Source organism: Hylobates moloch, unplaced genomic scaffold, assembly GCF_009828535.3.
Source record: "Hylobates moloch isolate HMO894 unplaced genomic scaffold, HMol_V3 SCAFFOLD_17, whole genome shotgun sequence".
In the NCBI taxonomy this organism is placed as follows: Eukaryota; Metazoa; Chordata; class Mammalia; order Primates; family Hylobatidae; genus Hylobates; species Hylobates moloch.
Genome location: NW_026652292.1, coordinates 57,953,635 through 57,974,124, shown reverse-complemented (window position 1 = coordinate 57,974,124; position 20,490 = coordinate 57,953,635). Strand labels below are relative to the sequence as shown.

The 20,490-nt window shown below is 36.4% G+C and overlaps 1 long non-coding RNA gene across 2 annotated transcripts in view; it reads left to right on the top strand.

Annotated features, from left to right (window-relative positions):
* The window catches only part of LOC131381714 (uncharacterized), a 128,772-nt gene that overhangs the window by 22,888 nt on the left and 85,394 nt on the right, over nucleotides 1–20,490 (top strand). Inside the window, exon 1 of one of the 2 annotated variants that reach the window (XR_009210605.1) lies at nucleotides 15,285–15,449. The exons of the other annotated variant lie outside the window; for it this stretch is intronic. This is a non-coding gene — a long non-coding RNA (uncharacterized LOC131381714). Of the gene's footprint in view, nucleotides 1–15,284; nucleotides 15,450–20,490 lie in introns of those variants that run through there. 2 annotated transcript variants of the gene reach the window in all.

Below are 20,490 nucleotides of genomic sequence, written 5' to 3'. Positions count from 1 at the left end.
CATTGTATTTAAGGAATACTGAAAGTTACTGTTTCCACTTTTAAAAATTAGTTGTCTTTACTTTCTGGTCCCATGTATCTGCTTGGTTAATTTTGGCCAACCTCCCATGCTCTCTTGAAAAGAAGGTGATTTATCTAGTATCAGTGTAGAGTATGTAATAAATATATCAGGGTTTGAAAATATGTGGTATATGCATATATCATTACCTTTACCTAGTTGATAGTGTTGTTTAGTTTCTCTATGTTTTTAATATTATTCAATCTACTTGAATTGTACAGGATTGATCATTATTGTTAGTGAATGTCTTTCTGTTATCTCCTATAATTTATTGTACACAAAATTTGCAACCTAGCTATTTCAACAGTCTATGCTGCTACTGTGATCCTTTCTGGAGATACTTTTGTATTGATTTTTGTGTTTGCTGGGAAGTAGTGCACATTTTTCCCCTTATTTATAACCAAGCGTGTTAAGCTCCATTTTTATTAAAAGTTTTGTCCTTTTCTTGTACAACAAATGGCTATGTATGTATGGGTCAGCTTCTAGGCCCTCTTTTCTATTGAATTGCTCAATATATCTCTTCTTCCAGAATGCACAGTAGTAAACACAATAGCTCTAAAACAATTAATTTGCTAATGTATTATAAATATCTTTTCTCTGTCTTATCTTTGTACTTTTCTGTAGTAATACAATATGAACTTGCAGCTCCTCCCTTCAACAAGCAGTGGCTATTTTCCACTTCCTGAATCTTGATGTGCTTATAGTTTGCATTGGCCACAGGAATATGGTGGAAGCAACACTGTGCTAGTCTTGATCATCAGCGTTGTGTCTATTCTCTCCCTCTGGGAGCACTACGTTTAAAATGTGAAGGTATCCATGGTCACCTGCTGGGTGAAAGAGGCATGTGGTCCAGTAAAAACCATTGCTCCAACCAATAGTCAGCCATTTCTCTGTTGTTGATTAATTGACCTCAGATATATGAATAAGCTCAACTGAGATCAGCTAATCATGGCCAGATCAGCAAAACTCCCTAGTTGACACAAACTCGTAAGTAATACTACATACTTGTTATTTTAACCCACTAAGTATTGTGGTGCATTTACCCAGCAATAATAGATTATTGATATAATATGTTAAAATTTTGATATGGTATTAGTTATCAATATTTTGTTTTGTGCCTTGCACAATTTGTTTAGTTTTTTAAAAATAACATCTAAATAAAACATAAAATATTCCTTTATGTTTTCTAGAAGTTTGGGCATTTGCCCTTCTCATTTAAGGTTTAAACCAGTTTGGCACATTTGTGTAAGATGTGGCATAGGGCTTAATTCAATTTGTTTCAAATACAGAGAATAATTTTCTTAGCAAAATTTAGTCATGATTTCTTCACCTATATATAGTGTTACCTATTTCATATATTGAATCTCTCTGTAAGTTTTGACCTGTTTTGGGCTGTCTATTATATTCTATTGCCCTTTATTTCATTATTCCTGTGCCAATAACAATCCTACTATCGCCTTTTTGTTCTTTTTTGTGTGTACATTGCTTATTTTGGTTCATTTTATCATATACATAATTTGTAGGATTAGTTTGTCAAGTGCCTCAAATCATTTTGATTGGAATTGCACTTAATGTAGAGAAATTGTCACTGTTCCAATGGCTTTTTAACATCCAATAACAGCATATATATTTGCATCTGTTTCATGCTCAGTGTTTTTGATTTTTTTCTCATGAATATTTATGTCTGTTTAACATAAATTATATTCTGAAACACTTTCTCATTAATCAGTAGTCTAACCAATCTTAAATTTTTCTTCAAAATATAATTTAATCCCATGTTCTAAAAGCATTTTTGGTTATCTACTTATTTACATGCCCTCCACTTAAGGCTGCAGGTGCTGGTAATTTGTCTTTTCGTATCTATTCTTTTTTCCCCCATGCTTCTGATCCACATTTTAGAGAACCACATTTGAAAGGATAATTTAACAGTTCGCTTTCAAGTAGGTCCAGACAATGAGAACAGAGAGAAACAGGATATATTTCCCTTTCTTACTCTGCCACACCCAATCTTTCTGGCATGGGCTGTGCTTCTTCTCTCTGTAACTCCAATTATTTCCTTCCACGGTCCAAATCTTATCAGGCCACTTACCTCACACCTTCACTGCAGTTTCAGATCTCTTTAGGTGGCCCTGTATATTAGTCCATTCTGGCAGTGCCATAAATAAATGCTTCAGACTGGGTAATTCATAAAGAAAAGAAGTTTAATTGGCTCACTGTACAGTAAACAGGGCAGCTTCTGCTCCTGGGGAGATCTCAGGGGACTTACAATCATGGTGGAAGGCAAAGGGGATTCAGCACTTCCTATGGCTGGAATAAGAGAAAGAGAGAAGGGGGCAGGTGCTACACACTTTTAAACAACCAGAACTCATGGGAACTCAGTCACCATTGCCAAGACAATACCAAAAGTGATGGTGCTAAACCATTAGAAACCACCCTTATGATCCAATCACCTTCCACCGGGCCCTATATTCAGCCTTCGGGATTATATTTCAAACATGAGATTTGGGCAGGGACACAGATACAAACCATATCATTCTTCCCTGGCCCCTCTCAACCTTCATATCCTTCTTGCATTTCAAAATACAATCATACTTTCCAATAAACTCCCCAAGTCTTAACTCATTCCAGCATTAACTCAAAAGTCCATGGTCCAAAATCTCCTTTAAGATAAGGCTAGTCCCTTCCACCTGTGAGCCTGGGAAATCAAAAATAAGTTAGTTACTTTCAAGATACAATGGGGATGCAGGCATTGGGTAAACACTTCTGTTCCAAAAGGGAGAAATCTGTCAAAAGAAAGGGGCTATAGGCCCCATGGAAGTCTGAAACCCAGCAGGGCAGTCATTAAACCTTCAAGCTCCAAAATGATCTCTTTTGATTCCATGTCTCACATCCAGGGCACAATGATGCAAGGGGTGAGCTCTCAAGGCCTTAGAGAGTCCGCCTCTGTGGCTTTGTAGGGTTCAGCCCCCACAGCTGCTCTCATGGGCTGGTGCTGAGTGCCTGTCACTTTTCCAGGCACAGGGTGCAATCTGCCAGTGGATCTACAATTCCAAGTCTGGAGGACCCTCTTCTTACAGCTCCACTAAGCAGTTCCCCAGTGAGGCTTCTGCATGGAGATCCAACCTTCTATTTCCCCTTTGCACTGTCCTAGTAGAGGTTCTCCATGAGGGCTCTACCTCTACAGCAGGCTTCTGCCTGGATATCCAGGCTTTTCCATGCATCCTCTGAAATCTAAGTGTAGGCTCCCAAGCCACAACTCTTGCACTCTGTACACCCACAGGTTAAACACCACATGGAGTCCACCAAGGCTTAAAGCTTACACCCTCTGAAGACTGCAGTGGTCCAAGCTGTACCTGGGCCCCTTTGAGCCATAGATGGAGCTGGAGTGACTGAAATGCAGGCAGCAGTGTCCTGAGGCTGCACAGGGAAGTGAGGCCCTGGTCCCACCCCATGAGTATATTCTTCTCTCTAGGTCTCTGGGCTTGTGATAGAAGGGGCTGCCACAGAGGTCTCTGAAATGCATTTGAGACCTCTCCATTGCCTTGGGTATCAGCATATGACTTCCTTTTAGTTAAGCAAATTTCTGCAGTAATCTTGAGTTGCTTTTCTGGAAATGAGCTTTTCTTTTCTAACACATAGCAATGCTGCAAATTTTCCAAACTTTTATACTCTGCTTCCCTTTTAAATATAAGTTCCAGTTTCAGTTCATTTCTTTGCTCATGCATGTAAACATACATTGTTAGAAGCAGCCAGGCCACATTTTGAAGGCTTTGCTGCTTAGAAATTTCTTCTGTCGGTTACCCTTAATCAACAGTCTCAAGTTCAACATTCCACAGATCCCTAGGGCAGAGGCACAATGCACCTAGGATCCTTCTAAAGCAAAGCAAGAGTGACCTTTACTCCAGTTCCCAATAAGTTCCTCATCTCCATCTGAGACCTTGACAGCCTGGCCTTCACTGTCCGTATCACTATTAGAATTTTCCTCACAACAGTTCAACAAGTTTCTAGGAATTTCCAAACTTTCCCTCATATTCTTGTTTTCTTCTAAGCCCTGCACACTCTTTTTTTTTTTTTTTTTGAGATGGAGTCTCGCACTCACCTGGGCTGGAGTACAGTGGCATGATCTCGGCTCACTGCAGCCTCTGTCTCCCAGGTTCAAGCAATTCTCCTGCCTCAGCCTCCTGAGTAGCTGGGATTACAGGCACTCACCACCATGCCTGGCTAACTTTTTTGTATTTTTATTAGAGATGGGGTTTCACTATGTTGGCCCAGCTGGTCTTGAAGTCTCTTGACCTCACGATCTGCCTGCCACGGCCTCCCAAAATGTTAGGATTACAGGCATGGGCCACTGTGTCCGGCCGCCTCCACACTCTTCTAACTCTGCACATTGCCTAGTTTCAAAGTTGCTTCCACATTTTCAGGTATCTTTATAGTAATACCTCACTTTTGGTACCAATTTTGTTCATTAGTTCACACTGCTATAAAGAAATACCTGAGACTGGTACCAATTTTCTGCATTAGTTCACACTGCTATAAATAAATATCTGAGACTGGAAAATAAATTTCATCAGCTTATGGTTGTGCAGATATAGGAAGCATGGCTGGAAAGACCTCAGGAAACTTACAATCATGGCAGAAGGCAAAGGGGGAAGCCAGCTCTTCACAAAGCCAGAACAGGAGGAAGAGAGATGAGGGAGATGCTACACACTTTTCCAGATCTCACGAAAGCTCACTCACTATTGCCAAGACAATTCCAAGGGGGATGGTGCTAAACCATTAGAAATAGCCCACATGATCCAATCACCTCCTGCCAGGCACCATTACCAGCACTGAGGATTACATTTCAACATGAGTTTTGGGGAGGGACACAGATCCAGACCATATCACCCTGATTTCAGGGGTCTAGTTACACCATCTTTCTCCATGGTCCTTCTGGCCCCATTAAGAAATTGACTTCTTGATGCTTTTAATAGAAAGGTTACCTCGCTGAAACTATTGGCTTTTTGTTTTGTTAATCATTTATCTTTTTTTGAAAGACCTGAGTGATATCTGGGGTTTTATTCCCTGACTTATTTCCTCATACTTTGGGTAGACCTTCCACATCTTATACTATAATAAATGATTCACTAGTTTAACCCCACACTAGACTGTCAGATGCTGAACAGAAATTACCTACCTCATTTAATCATTTCTAAAAAACTGATACTTAGCAAAATATTTTGTACTTTATAATTAAATTTGTATATGAATGGTTGCAGGAACATTTTAAATTCCTTAGTAAGTAAAAAAAAAAATGTTTGAAACTGTATCACCAGTCACCTTGTGAAGCGCTATTCTTTACCTCCTCTGTAACATGTCATATGAAATTTAGAGTCAAGCTATGCCAGTTTCCCTGTTTTCCCAACTCACTATTTGTAGTCTAGTTGTTCGGAATTATTGCTCCTGTTTTTCCTTTTCCTGGGAATTTTTTCTTTACCTGCTGATTAAATTTTATCTTTTAGTAATGAATCTCTTTGTCACTATTTAGACCTCTTATCTGGGAGTCTTCTGTAATAATTGTCTAGCCAATCAAACATTATTTTTACTAACGTTTGTTAAAAGTTATTTTTCTTTCCTGCTTTTAATTTTCTTCTGTGCTTTTATTTTAGTTTCCCTTTTTTAAAAATTGCATTCTTCTGGATTTTGTTAGCTTTAATAATGTTATTTACAAATATTATAAATATATTTATAAATATGAATATATGTAATATTTATATATAATATAATCACACCACTTGCTTTTTGCTCTTTATCATGCTGTTTGCTTTTTTATATTTTTTCCTGACTTTTGCTAAATTTATCAAATTTTCTTCCTTCTCTAACTGCTGTTAGAAAATTATATATTTTATTTTTAGTAACTTGAATTTCTTCTTAAATTTTTAATTCACACAATTGACTTTGCACTCTTCTAGTTAGTATATTTCTTTTTATACTGGAACCACATAAGGTATATGTGTTCATGAAGCTCGTGAATTAGTTTGCAAACAAATGTGTACTATTAAAAATTGAAGGTAGGTGCTGATACAAAACCAAAGCCTGAAAATGACCTATAAATAATTAAAAACTCAATTTTGTTATAATTATTAGTAATTTGCCTAACACGGCTTATATATCTGATTTACTACTAGAAAAAATGTGTTTCTTCTTCAAGGGCCTGCTTTCCTTAGGTAGCATTAGGTAACGTAGGTTACATTATTTTCATGCAGAGAAATTGGTGAACTGCTCCACGCAGAAGGCCTCATTACAGGTTAAAAATATAAATGAGAAACAGTATGATACAGGGCAACAAAGAACAGCTGATGCTTAATGTTTTTCTCTCTGAAATTAAGAGTAAGCAGTTATTTGTTTTGAAAACAGTGTTTAAATAACAGGGTTTCAATAATCTAAAATTTTAAGCAGACATGAAATTGTTTCTATGTGGCATTATGTGTTTTGAATATTTGCTAAAAATATTAATGGTTTGTTGGCTTGATGCATCACTCAGATAATTTTAATGGGCTGAGGAATTATTTAGTCTTTTATTAGCCCAAAGTAAACTCAATAGATGCTTCCTATTCAGTACAAAAGCCTTTAAATATGAAGCTATTAATTTTTTTTTTCCTGCTAACCAAATCTTTTTAAATGAGTTGTAAAGGGGGCCTGGTGTGAACCTCTTTTTTTTATTTACTTGTTTATCCTAGCTTAGTTCATCTTTTATTTATCTTTTCAGATATCCAATTTAAGCTTTATTAGTTTTTCTCCACTTCTTTTCTATTTTTAATTTTATTGTTTTATACTCTAAACTTTTATTATTTATTTGGTTCTCTTTGTTTTGGGCTTAAATTGTTCTTTACTTAGTTCCCTAAAGCAAAGTTTAGATTATTAATTGTAAACATCTTTTTTGTACTTATACATTAATGTTATAAATGTCTCCCTAAGCACTGTTTTTGCTACATTCCACACATCTTGATAACTTATACTTTTATTTACATTTCCATTTAGTTAAAATATTTTTAAATTTCTTTTGAATTTTTTCCATCATTGAATATTGAGAAATGTACTGATTAACCTCCAAATACTTTTGGTATTTTCAACTATCTTTTGATTATTAACTTCTAGGCTAATTTTATTGTAGTCTGAAAACATAATTTATACAATTTCTATTCTTTTAAATATTCGAAGGCATTTTTATGCCCTCCAATGTGGTCTATCCTTGTGAAGGTTGTAAGTGAGCTTGAGAATATATATTCTGTTCATGTTGGATGAAATATTCTACACGTATACATTAGATCAAATAATTAATGGTTCTGTTCAAGTCAACTATATTCTTATTAATTTCCTGCCTATCTACCTATGAATTCCTGACAAAAGATATGAAATTTCCAACTATAATAGCGTACTAATTTTCCTTGTAGGTCTATAAGAATTTTCTCATATATTTTGATCACTGTTGTCCAGTACATATAGGTTGAGGATTTCTACATGCTCTTGAAATATTTTTATATATTCTTGGACCTCTTTATAATAACATAGTGATCATCTTTTTCCTAGGTAAAATTTCTTGTTCTGAAGTCTGCTTTTTCTGAAATTAATATGGCTGCTCCAGCTTTCTTCTGCGTAGTGTTAGCATACGTTGTCCATTACATTTATCCTAACTGATTCTTTGCATTTAAAGTGGTTTTCTTGCAGATAAAATCTAGTTGCATCTTGTTGATTTCAACCCATTCTGATAATTTCTGTCTTTCATTGTAGAATTTAGATCATTTTCATTTAAAGGGATTATTGATATTCTTGGCTTAATATCTACCATATTTATAATTGTTTTCTATTTGTTGCACTTGTTCTTTCTTTTTCCTTTTCCTCTTTTTTTTCTATATTTTCTGGTTTCATTAAATGTTTTATATAATTTCATTTTATCCTCTCTTGGCATTTCAAGTATACTTCCTTTAAAATTTGCAGTGGTTTCCCCAGAGTTTAAAATATACATTGACAATTAATCTAAGTCCCCTTCGAAGTAACACTCCATCTCACATGTCACGTATGCACCTTATAAACAGAGTACTCTCAGTTTCACCCTGTAAGCCTTGTTCATTGCTGTTCCTCATTTCTTTTTATTCATATGCTGCAAATTACAATATATATTTTACTTTAATTACTTTAAACAGTTATTTCAATCCATTAAGAGTAAGAAATTAAAAGATGTAGTTCATCATCATTTGTTCTTCAGTGTTCTTCACCTACTTATGTAGATCTGAATTATGATCTACATCATTTTCTTTCTCTCTGAAAACTCCTGTTAATATCTCTTGAATGGCTCGTCTGCTGGCTGGCCCGGAGTTTCCTTAGTTTTTGTTTGAGGGAGTATAACTCCTTCATGTTCATGTCACTGAATATAAAATCATTTATTTGTGGTTGGTTTGTATTTTCGTTTCAATACTTGAAGCATGTCACCCTACTTTCCTGCTGACATGGTTTCTGATAAAAAGTTTGCTGTAATTCCTATTCTTATTACCTTATAGGTAGAGTGCTTTTGCCCTCCTTCTACTCTTTCACATTTTTTGTTTATTTGTTTTTGTCTTTGGTTTCCTGCAGTTCAAATATAATATGCCTATGTGCAGATTTCTTTTTTTTATATTTTGTTTGATGTTCTCTGAGATCCCTGAATGTGTGATTTGGCAAATCTCATTAATTTTAGAAAATTTTCAGCCATTGTCACTTCAAATATTTTTATCTATTTCACTTTATTTTTCTTCTACTTCTGTTATTCTAATTATGTATATGTTACAGCTTTTGAAATATTCCCACGAATCTTGTAAATTCTGTTCCTTTAAAATTATTACTTGTTTTCTTTCTTTGCATTCTATTTCGAGAAGTTTCTATTGAGGTATCTTCAAGCTCACTGATTCTTTACTTGGCAATGTCCAGTTTACTGATGAGTACCTCGAAACCTTTTTTTATTTCTCTTACATTGTTGTTACTTTTTCTTTTTTATTTCTCTTTAATAAAGGGAATTAAATTTAAAAGGTACTTAAAATTTTTTTTTTATCATTCTGCTTGCATTACTATTTGCTCTTCCATGTTATTTAGTGGAGTGTTTTTGGAGGGGGTTTCTAATACAATTTTTAAAAATTTTTTAGAGCACTTTTAGGTTTACTGAAAAAATACAGAGGTTCCCTTATACTTTTTTTATTAGAACTTTTAATATATTAATGATTAATTATAGTTATTATAAATTCTCTGACATTTCCAAAATCTGTGTCATATGAGTATGATTCTGATGGTTACTTTGTCTCTTCAGACTGTATTATAGTGTTTCTTGCTAGGTGCTGTTAAATAGAGCACCAGGTACAAATGTTTTGAGAAGGCTTGTAGACTCATTTCTATGACTGGTATTGCAGAGTTAGGTGACACTAAGAGCTATATTATGTGAGTCATTGCTATGGCAACAGAAATAGGCAGATATCCATGAATACCAAATTATTAGGAAAGATCTGTGCTAAGTTTAACATTTATACAGTATGTAATACAGAAAAATTGTGTAATCAGAGATTGGAAGCTACAGATTTTCAGTCCAGTTCCACCACATCCTAGCTGAAATATTGTTCAACAAATAGATACCCTGCCTTATTTAGTGGCTTATTGATTTTCTATTCTCAACTCTTAACCTCTCTGTAACACTTATTGCTTTCTTTTAAAGGGTCTCCTTGGCTTACATGACCCCAATGTCTTTTTGTATTGGTAAAAGTTCAATTATGAAAACAGAAACTACACTAAGTATTTGAGACATAGCAATTTTCTTACAGCAAATGGATTAAAATGGTGATAGAAAAGCCAAAAGCCAACAGAAATAGAGAAGCAATGCAGAAATTAACAAAAGCCAAAAGTGACCAGAAACTCCAGGATGAAGACACAAAATATTTTCTTGTTGTCCAGAAGCTTGAACTATAACAGCCAGGTGAGGCAGCTAGCATACCAGGAGGTAGTGGGGGTGAATGTAGTTGGTGTTGGATATGCTGCCTGAGGCATTAGAGCCCAGAGAATCATCTTGAAGTGGTCAGACTACTTGCATAAACAGAGCCCAACAGGGCAGTACAAATAATTGATTTGAATGCAAACATGCCCAACATCGGTACAATTTGACTTTACTGTCTTTTTCATTGGTTCCTCCTTCAGGTTGTGGATCTTTTAAACTTTTCAGTCTTTTAATTATTTTGCAAGTCTTTTTAATTTGTTCCTCTTTCAAGTCGTTTCATTTGAGTGCTTCATAGGGGTTTTAGTCTCAGTCATCTTCTGGTCTACCTCTTTATACTGTTTTTTGGGCATTTCATCTATGCCCACTGTTTCAACGATCTCCAAATGCTATTAACTTCCCAAATTATGTCTGAACTAAATATTTGATTGCTAAATTCTGGACATCCTTCAAGGACCTCAAAATCAATAGTTCAAAACTTCTTATGTTTTTCCTCTTAATCTGCTATGTCCTCCAAACTCAATTAAATACCTCTTCTGGATGTCCATTCTCTTTCTTCAGTGCTTTTGCCCAAGTTCAAGAATCATCACTTTGCAAATTTGTCAATATTCTAATTTCCTAATCTCCATTTTCTTAACCTTAAAATCTATCTTTCAGTTTATTTATTTACTCAAAGATTAATCTTTTAAAATCCTGATTATGATGAGGCTACTCTCTCAAATAAAATATTTTTTGACTCGTCACTGTTTAGGTATGGCTATAGCCTTATCTATAACTTGTCATTAGTTAGATTTTTATAAATACTCTTATCGACAATATTGAAATATTTACATTTCTTCAAAATATTGGTTTTTATAAGTCCTTTTATGTTTGTATATGTTGTTTTCTCATTGTTCAAAATCTTTTTCCTTATTATTCATCTAGCTAATTCCAAAATGTCTAGAAAGATAATTTTTATTTTTGAGACAGAATCTTGCTCTTTTGCTCAAGTTGGAATAGTACAGCAGCATGATCGTAGCTCACTGAATTCCAGAGCTTAAGCAATCCTCCCATCTGAGTCTCTGTAGTAGCTAGGATTAGCAATGAGCTAAATACAGACCAGAAGATGCTAAGGAGAAAATGAACTATACTTCAAGAGCCCAATCATATAACTATATGGAAATATTGTATAATATCATAACGGTACATACTTTTAAGTGCAACATGTTACAGACAATATTAAGAAAAATAATTTTAGATGTTGGACAATCAATGGCTATAATAATCTTTTTGTGTGAAGGATTGATGTGCAGCATTGAAGTTATGAAAGGATTTCTTCAAGTTGGAGGAGAAAATGAACTTTCCAATCTACTTACTTACACATTCAGTAATACTAAGAACCCATTATATGTCAAGTATGTGTATAGACAGTTATTATAATGATCAAAAGAAGAGAAAGAGAATCTAAATTGAAAGAAGTTTCTAAATAATTGTAATGCTTTGAAATAATTTATGTTTAATGATCAAGTTGGCATATAGAAAGCATATCTAAATGCAACTACTTAGCAATTACAAAGAACAATTTTGTTTCTTTTCCTCAGTACATATTTATTTGCCAAAAGTTTCCACTTTTTCAATATTTATGCTACCGCTTTGATTATGCCATGAATTTTGTCAGTAATGTTCATTCACATATTAGAAGACAGATTTCAGCAGTGTTGGTCATTTTAAAAGGAGTAACTACCCCACTCCACGGCATATTTCATGCTTCATTATTGTTCCTTGTGGAGCCCTGGAAAGCACTCTGACTTCAACTTTCGTGAGATTGGGCCCATTATATTATAATATGCACCCTGAAGGGCATCATAATGCAGCTCAGCCTTGCCCTTGTTTAGCATAAAGCATAGGCTGGCATATGAAAATGAGGTGCTTACCATAGAAACTGAAACTTTGTGTTCTAAGTAGTACACATTTGACTTCAAAGCTATGCATTAAATCACTGGAACTAGATTCAACTTGTACTTCTGCCTTCTTGTTCTAATTACTCAATCATTCTACAATATCTAATGTTAACTTTATTGTGATTAAAAATTAATAACTTTCAAAATGATTATATGATCTGAAGGAAACAAAAATGTATATCAGAAGTAGCTCTGGTTAAATTATTTATCTGAAATTTGAAACTGTTAAATACAACTCCTATGAAGCTATGCAGCATTAAGGAAAGTATATTGAGCCATGGAGAAAGAAATAGTAGCTTGGCATTTGGAGAGATGCCTGAAAGTAGGTATACATAATATGATTCCAAAGAAGCATCAATAAATAAGTAGCCTGATATATTTATTCTAATGGTATTCGCTTAGTTGGACATTTTTGTCTAGTCTTTTCATTGGAGTGACATAGCTTGGGCAAGGGGAAAGATCCTCCCCATTTGAAATTTACCTACAATTAATTTCCTTCCCTCCTTCTCTTCTATTCCTCCCTTCTTCCTTCCTTCCCTCCCTTCCTTTCGTCTTTCTTTCTTCCTTTTTCCTTTCTTTCTTTCTTTCTTTCTTTCTTTCTTTCTTTCTTTCTTTCTTTCTTTTTTCTTTCTTTCTTTCTTTCTTTCTTTCTTTCTTTCTTTCTTTCTTTTCTTTCTTTTCCTCCTTTCCTTCCTTTCACTTACAGAAAGATAATTCATTGAAATATTAAGTATATATATTCAAGTAAAGTATTTTTATTGATAAGCCTACAATCTAGTTAAGTATACATGCAGAATGAAATAAGTGTAATTGTAAAAATATTCACAGGATGTGATGAAGCTTAGTGTCCCGCATAGAGACCAAAAATGCCAGAAACTCCCTTTTCCAGCTTTGTATGGTTTCATTATATAGGCATGTTAACCACACCTAGCCAATGATGCTAGAGGAAATGATTCCTAAGAAACCATTGAAGATATTATTTTCTATAATAAATAAATTAAAAAACAATAGGAGGAAATGTTCCTTTTCTTTTCCCAGATATTACAGTATCTACATATAATGCCAGGCAGGAACTGGGACAGCCATCATATATCCTAAGAGAACACTGGGTCCTAAGGGATCAAGGCAAAATATTGAGGATAGTTAGATAATAAAATGGAAAGAGTCAAGTTATTGATTTCAGTTATTGAGTACCTGAACCAAACCAGGTATATACCTGCCCCAGTGTTCTTTTTATGTGATGAAATGCTGATATGGTTTGGCTGTGACCCCACCCAAATCTCATCTTGAGTTGTAGTTCCCATAATCGCCATGCTTCATGGGAGGGACCCAGTGGGAGGTGATTGAATTGTGGAGGCAGTGTCCTCCGTTCTATTCTCATGATAGTGAATAAGTTCTCATGAGATCTGATGGTTTTATAAGGGGCTTCTCCTTTCACTCAGCTCTCATTCTTCTCCCTGCCACCATGTGAAGAAGGACATGTTTGCTTCTCCTTCTGCTATGTTTGTAAGTTTCCTGAGGCATCCCCAGCCCTGCAGAATGGTGAGTCAATAAAAACTCTTTCCTTTATAAATTACCCAGTCTTGGGTATGTCTTACTTAGCAGTGTGAGAATGGACAAATACAGTAAATTGGTACTGGTAGAGTGAGGTGTTACTATAAAGATGCCTGAAAATGTGGAAACAACATTGGAACTGGGTAACAGGCAGAGGTTGGAACAGTTTAGAGGGCACAGAGGAGACAGGAAAATGTGGAAAGTTTGGAACTTCCTAGAGACTTGTTGAATGGCTTCGATCAAAATGCTGACACTGATATGGGCAATGAATTCCAGGCTGAGGTTTTCTCAGAAGGAGATGAGGAACTTGTTGGGAACTGGAGCAAAGGTGACTCTTGTTATGCTTTAGCAAAGAGACTGGCAGCAGTTTTGCCCCCGCCCTAGAGATCTGTGGACCTTACAACTTGAGAGAGACAATTTAGGGTATCTGACAGAAGAAATGTCTAAGCAGCAAAGCATTCAAGAGGAAGCACAGCATACAAGTTTGGAAAATTTGCAGCCTAATGATGCAATAGAAAAATACCCATTTCCTGGGGAGAAATTCAAGCCTGCTGCAGAAATTTGCATAAATAATGAGAAGCTGAATGTTAATCACCGAGACAATGGGGAAAGCTTCTCCAAGTTATGTCAGAAACCTTCAGTGGTAGCCCCTCCAATCACAGGCCCTGGATACCTGGGAGGAAAAAAAATGGTTTCCTGGGCCGTGCTGCTTTTAGTAGTCTTCGGACTTGGTACCCTGTGTCCCAGCTGTGGTTAAAAGGGGCCAAGGTACTGTTTGGTCCATGCCTTCAGAGGGTGCAAGCCATAAGCCTTGGCAGCTTCCACAAGGCATTGAGCCTCTGGGTGCACAGAAGTCAAGAATTGAGGTTTGGGGACTTCCGTCTAGATTTCAGAGGATGTATGTAAACGCCTGGATATCCAGGACTAAATTTGCTGCAGGGGCAGAGCCCTCATCAAAATCTGTTCTAGGGCCGTGTGGAAGGGAAATGTGGGGTCAGAACTCCCACACAGAATCCCCACTGGGGCACTGTCTAGTGGAGCTGTGAGAAGAGGGACATCATCCTCCAGATCCCAGAATGGTAGCTCCACCAACGGCTCTCACCATGTGCCTGGAAAAGCCACAGGCACTCAATGCCCATCCATGAAAGCCACCAGGATGGGGGCTGTACCTTGCAAAGCCACAGGGGTGGGGCTGCTCAAAGCTGTACCCTGCAAAGCCACAGGGGTGGGAGACCACCTCTTGCATCAGGGTGACCTGGATGTGAGACGTGGAGTCAAAACAGATTACTTCAGAACTTTAAGATTTAATTACTGCCTCTTAGGATTTCAGACTTGCATGAGGCTTGTAGCCTCTTTGTTTTGGCCAATTTCTGACATTTGGAAAGGGGGTATTTACCCAATGCCTGTACCTCCATTGAATCTAGGAGGTAACTAACTTGCTTTTGATTTTATGGGCTCATAGGCAGAAGGGACTTGCCTTTTCTCAAATGAAACCTTGGACTTGGACGTTTTGGTTAATGCTAGAATGAGTTGAGAATTTGGGAGACTGTTAGAAAGATATGGTTGTGTTTTGAAATGTAAGGACATGAGATTTGGGAGGGGCCAGAGTGGAATAATATGGTTTGACTGTGACCTCACCCAAATCTTATCTTGAATTGTTGTTCTCATAATCCCCATGTGTCATCAGAGGGACTCAGTGGGAGGTAAATATATTATTGGGGTGGTTTCCTCCATGCTATTTTCTTGATAGTGCGTAAGTTCTTATGAGATCTGATAGTTTTATAAGGGTCTACCCCCCTTTGCTCAGCTCTCATTCTTTTCCTCCCTGATGTCATGTGAAGAAGGACATGTTTGCTTCTCCTTCCACCATGATTGTAGGTTTCCTGAGGCCTTCCCAGCCATGTTAAACTGTGAGTCAATTACACCTCTTTTCTTTATAAATTACCCACTCTTGTATATGTTTTTATTAGCAGTGTGAGAATAGACTTATACAAATGCATTATAGCCCTGTTTAAGTCAGCTTTAATTGGTTATTTGATTGTAACAGCAAAAAAGCCTCTGAACTTGTTTATTTTCCATGTCTTCAGAATTGTTGTCGTCTATGGTCTGTTTTATCTTAACATTTGTTTTTAAGAGAAAACTTAAATATAAATTAAAATGGAAAATACAATTTTCTCTTGTCTTAAACATAATACATTTTTAGATATTATATGATACATTGAAATGCTTTTCTGCTACTTACATACTAAATGACCCTCTTACTATACCCTGTGGAAATCATATGCTTTCATATTATAGTTATTAACATAAAGTTTAATTTTTAGTAATAGGCCTGAGGTAGACAGAGCAAAAAACTAAGTTTCTGATTTTATTTCCGATTCTATAGCTCATTGAATATTGCATAACATGCATTTTATTTACTGTATTAGATGGAAATGATTCTTGTTCTTAGTGGAGGAAGCACATGAAGTTCTGGCCCCAATTTTTATTACTAATTATCCCCTTATTTATAATAATACAATTCAAGAAGTCTTTCTTAAGAGTTTGAGTCCAAATTAATCCCTTTAAATATTTTTAAACATTCTACTGCTTTAATTGGTGTGGTTGACAACCCATTAGCCTGATTTATCTGAATTTTAATCACAAACTTTGTATTAATTTTATGAGTGGCTCTGTGTCATAGTTCATTTTTGTTGCTAAAACTGAACTCTCGAGATTTGGTAATTTGTAGTGAACAGAAACTTATTTGACTTATAGTTCTGTAGGATAGATAGTCCAAGATTGCAGGGCAGCATCTGTGTCATAATATGGCACAACCCGTGGATGAGAGAGGGATAAAATGGGGTCAAACTCACTCTTTATAAGGAATTATCTCCCATAATAATAAACCCACTTCCAAGATATCAAACTCACTCCCAGAATAACAGCATTAATTCATTCATGAAAGTTGAGTCCTCATCACCCAATCAGCCCTTAAAGTTCACACTTCCCCATAATGCTTAACTGGGGATCAAGTTTCCAATACATGAACACTGATGAACACATTCAAATTATAGCATTCCTCCCTTGGCCCCCCAAATTGATGACATTACCACATGCAAAATATATTTATTTCATCCCAATTGACCCAAAAGTCCTAACTTTTTTCACTTTTAAGTAAAAAGTCCAAAGTCCAGAATTTCATCTAAGTTAAATTAGATGGTAATTGAGTGAGACTCAAGGCACAATTCATCCTGAGGAAAATTCGCCTCCAACTCTGAGCCTGTGAAATTTTTTTAAAACAAGTTATACATTTCTGAAGTACAATGGTGGGACAGGTATAGAATAGAATAGATAATTTCATTTCAAGTGGTAGTGACAGTCAAGAAGAAAGAAATAACTGGCCCCAGGTAAGTCCAAACCCAACAGTGCAGACAGCATTAAATCTTAAACCTCCAGAATAATCATTTATTTTGTGTGCTGCGTCCTGAACACTCTGAGTGGATTGAGCTCTCAAGGACTCAGATAGCTCCAATCTTATGGCTTTGTTGGGCTTAAAACATGCCACAGTTCTCACTGGTTGGAGTGTCATGCCTGCAGTTCTCCAAGGCTGAAGTTGTAAACTGTTGTCCCTATAGATCTGGAATCTCTGAGGTGGCTTCACTGCCACAGTTTCACTAGGTATTGTCCTAGTGGGAGCTCTCTGTGGTGGCTCCACCCTTACGACAAGTCTCTTCCTGGATCCCTGTGCTGTCCAATACATCATTTGTCATCTAGATGGAAAGTTCCGTGGCCCCACAGCTCATACATTCTGCACATCTGTAGAATTAGCACCATGTAGATGCTGCCGACTTTTATAGCCTATACCTTTTTAGAACAGCAACAGAGCCTGTTTGAGCCAAAGCTGGGGCAGCTGAAGAGTGATGTGTTGTAATGTGGGAAGTAGATACTTGAGTTGGCATTGGAAAGCAAATGCTGAAGTCCCAAAACCATCTTTCTGGAAACCTTGACTTCTAGGTTCTAGATGGAAGGGACAGCCTTGATGATCTCTGAAATATCTTCAGAGTATTTCTCCCATTATCTTGATAACTAGTACCTAGCTCCCTTCTGTCAATATTAATCTCTTTAGAAAACTATGTCTTGGCCACATACTTGGTTTGTTATTCTAAAGACACCTGTTAACTCATTATATGGCCAGGCTGTGAATTTTCCAAATCTTTCATTCTGCTTCTCTTTCAGTTATAAATTCTATCTTTAAATCATTTTTCTACTCTTGCATCTTACTATATTCAATTAAAATTAGCCACGAATCTCCTTCAATATTTTCCTTAGACATTTCTCTTGCCAGATATCCTAATTCATTGCTCTTAAATTTTGCCTCCCATGAAATCCTAGGTGAAAAACAAAGTTCAGACAGTTCTTTGCCATTTTGTAAGAAGGATGACCTTTACTTCATTTTCCAATAAGATGTTCCTCATTTCAGCCTGAAACCTTATTAGAATGGCTTTCACTGTCCATATATCTACCAACATTCTGGTCACAACCACTTAAGTAATCTCTAAGAAGTTCCACAGTTTCCTTACAGCTATTTTCTTCTTCTAACCCTCACCAGCATCACCCTTAATGCTCCATTCATAGCAATACAGGCTTTTTCCAGAATTCACTTCAAAAGTACCCCAGGCTTTACCCTTTACCCACCTCCAAAGCCACTTTCGCATTTTCAAGTATTATAACAACATCCCACTCTCTGGTACCAGTTTCCCACCTGAGTATTTTTTTTTTCTTTTTTTTTTTTTTGCTGCTGATAACATAGTACTCATGACTAAGTAATTTGTAATGAACAGAAATTTATTTCGTTCATAATTCTGGAGAATTCCAAGTCTGAGATTAAGAGATCATATCTGCTGAAGGCCTTCTTGCAGCCTCATAATATGGCAGAAGACATCACATGGGTGGGAGAGAGAGAAGCAGGGGCTGACTCATCATTTATAAGAACCTACTCTTGAGATAACAAATGGATTCCCACAATAATGGCATTAATTCATTCATGGGGGCAGAGCTTTTATGATCAAATCACTTCTTAAATATCCCACCTCCTAATACTGCTGCAATGGGAATTAAGTTTCTAACACATGAATTTTGGGGAACTCATGCAAACCATAGCACTATGAATAGGCTTCCTGGATTTTTATTTGTAAATTTAATCAATAAAAGTACTTACAGTTAACCAAGTATTATCCTAGATACTTGGCTTACCAAATGAACACGAAATAGTTCTTCCTCTCAAATAATTTACCATGTTATATACAGACAATATAGACAATCTAGGAATAAGTATGTGTTGAACTAAAATGCACTATAATGAGTCAAATTGATGAAGCATATGAACCAAAAATTATTTACCCCTCTTAAAGCAATTGAAGGGTTAAAAGTCATAATGCATGATCTGATTCTTAAAGGGTAAGTAAAATTCCATTGGGCATAACAATGACAGCTGAGGGACAAGTGCATGTAGATGTGTATGTAATTGATGGGACTTAGCATTTTAGAAAAAAAAATTAATATGATAAAGTATAAGGTACTTGGAAAAATATTGAAAAGATAAATTCAGGACAAACTATGAAGAATCTTGCATGGCTTCATAAAGGAGCTTGATCTTTATTCTGAAAGTAATGGAGACTACATGGGTAAGTTTAGGATTGAAGAGAGAGTAATAGTAATAACTATATCTCTGTATCTGGAAAACCACCTACATCTGGAGATGTTATCCATTGACATGTTCCAGAAAGGAGATAAAGATGGAGTTTAACCATAACAGAATTGTTGTACTGGATAAGGCAAGAAACAGTGAGACTTAGAATGAAGGTTAAAAGGCCTATTACAGATCAGATGGGGGCTAGAATAGGCAAAGCTAAGAAAGTTATGTCTTGTTTATTTCTCAATCATGTTATATTCAGTCTGGCCCAGGTTAGCAGAGTGGCTCTGATCTATGAAGTCTTTCAGGGACCTGGATGTCTTACATATTGTTGTTCCACTATTTGTTACAGTGTAGTAGTCATTGTTTGCATAATTGAAGCTGATTACATCAACAGAAGAAAAGCAGAATTTAAAGATTTGGAAAATTATCAGCCTGGCCATATTGTAAAGAATGAGAAAATGTTTTCAGAAAAGAACATCAAGGATATGGCCGAATGTTTGGTGAGATTAGTATGGATAGAAGGAAGCCAGATGTTATTCATCAAGAAAATAAAAGAGTGACTCTGGAGGCATTTCGGAGCTCTCTGGGGCTGCCCCACCCATCACCATCCAGAATGCCATGGGTTTGCGGGCAACAAAATTTCAAGGCACTGCTCCTGTATTTTGGTACAAGACTTTTTGGCAGCCTCAATTGTGGCTCAGGTGAGCCCATGTGCTACTCAGGCCACCCCTCTGGAATGCACAGGTGGTAAACCATGGCAGCATCAGGTATTGCCATCTCTAGGGTGCACAAATTGTGGGGAAATGACTAACTTCATGTAGATTTCAAAGGATGTATTGGACATTTGGGAGGTCCAGGCAGAGTCTTACCCACTGGGGCACAGCCACCTCTGAGACCAGCCATTATGGCAATGCCTACTGGAGCTGTGGGAGCAGAACATCACAGCAAGTCCAGACCAGAAGGTCCACCAGCATGCAACTCCAGCTTGAAGAATCACAGGCATGACTCCCATGCCTGAGAACTGCTGTGTGGGCTACACTCAACAAAGCCATCAGAGTGAGTCTGTCCAGAGCCATAGGGGCCCAATCTTCACCCCAGTGTTTCCAGAAGGTGGTACATTGAGTCAAAGGGAATTGTTCTTAAGCCTTAAGATTTATCGTTGTTTGCCTTGTTGGGTTTTGGAGTTACTTGAGATCTTTTACTTTTTTTTTTTTTTTAACGTCTTTCCTATTTCTCCCTTTTGAAATGGAAATGTCTATATTATACCTATTCTA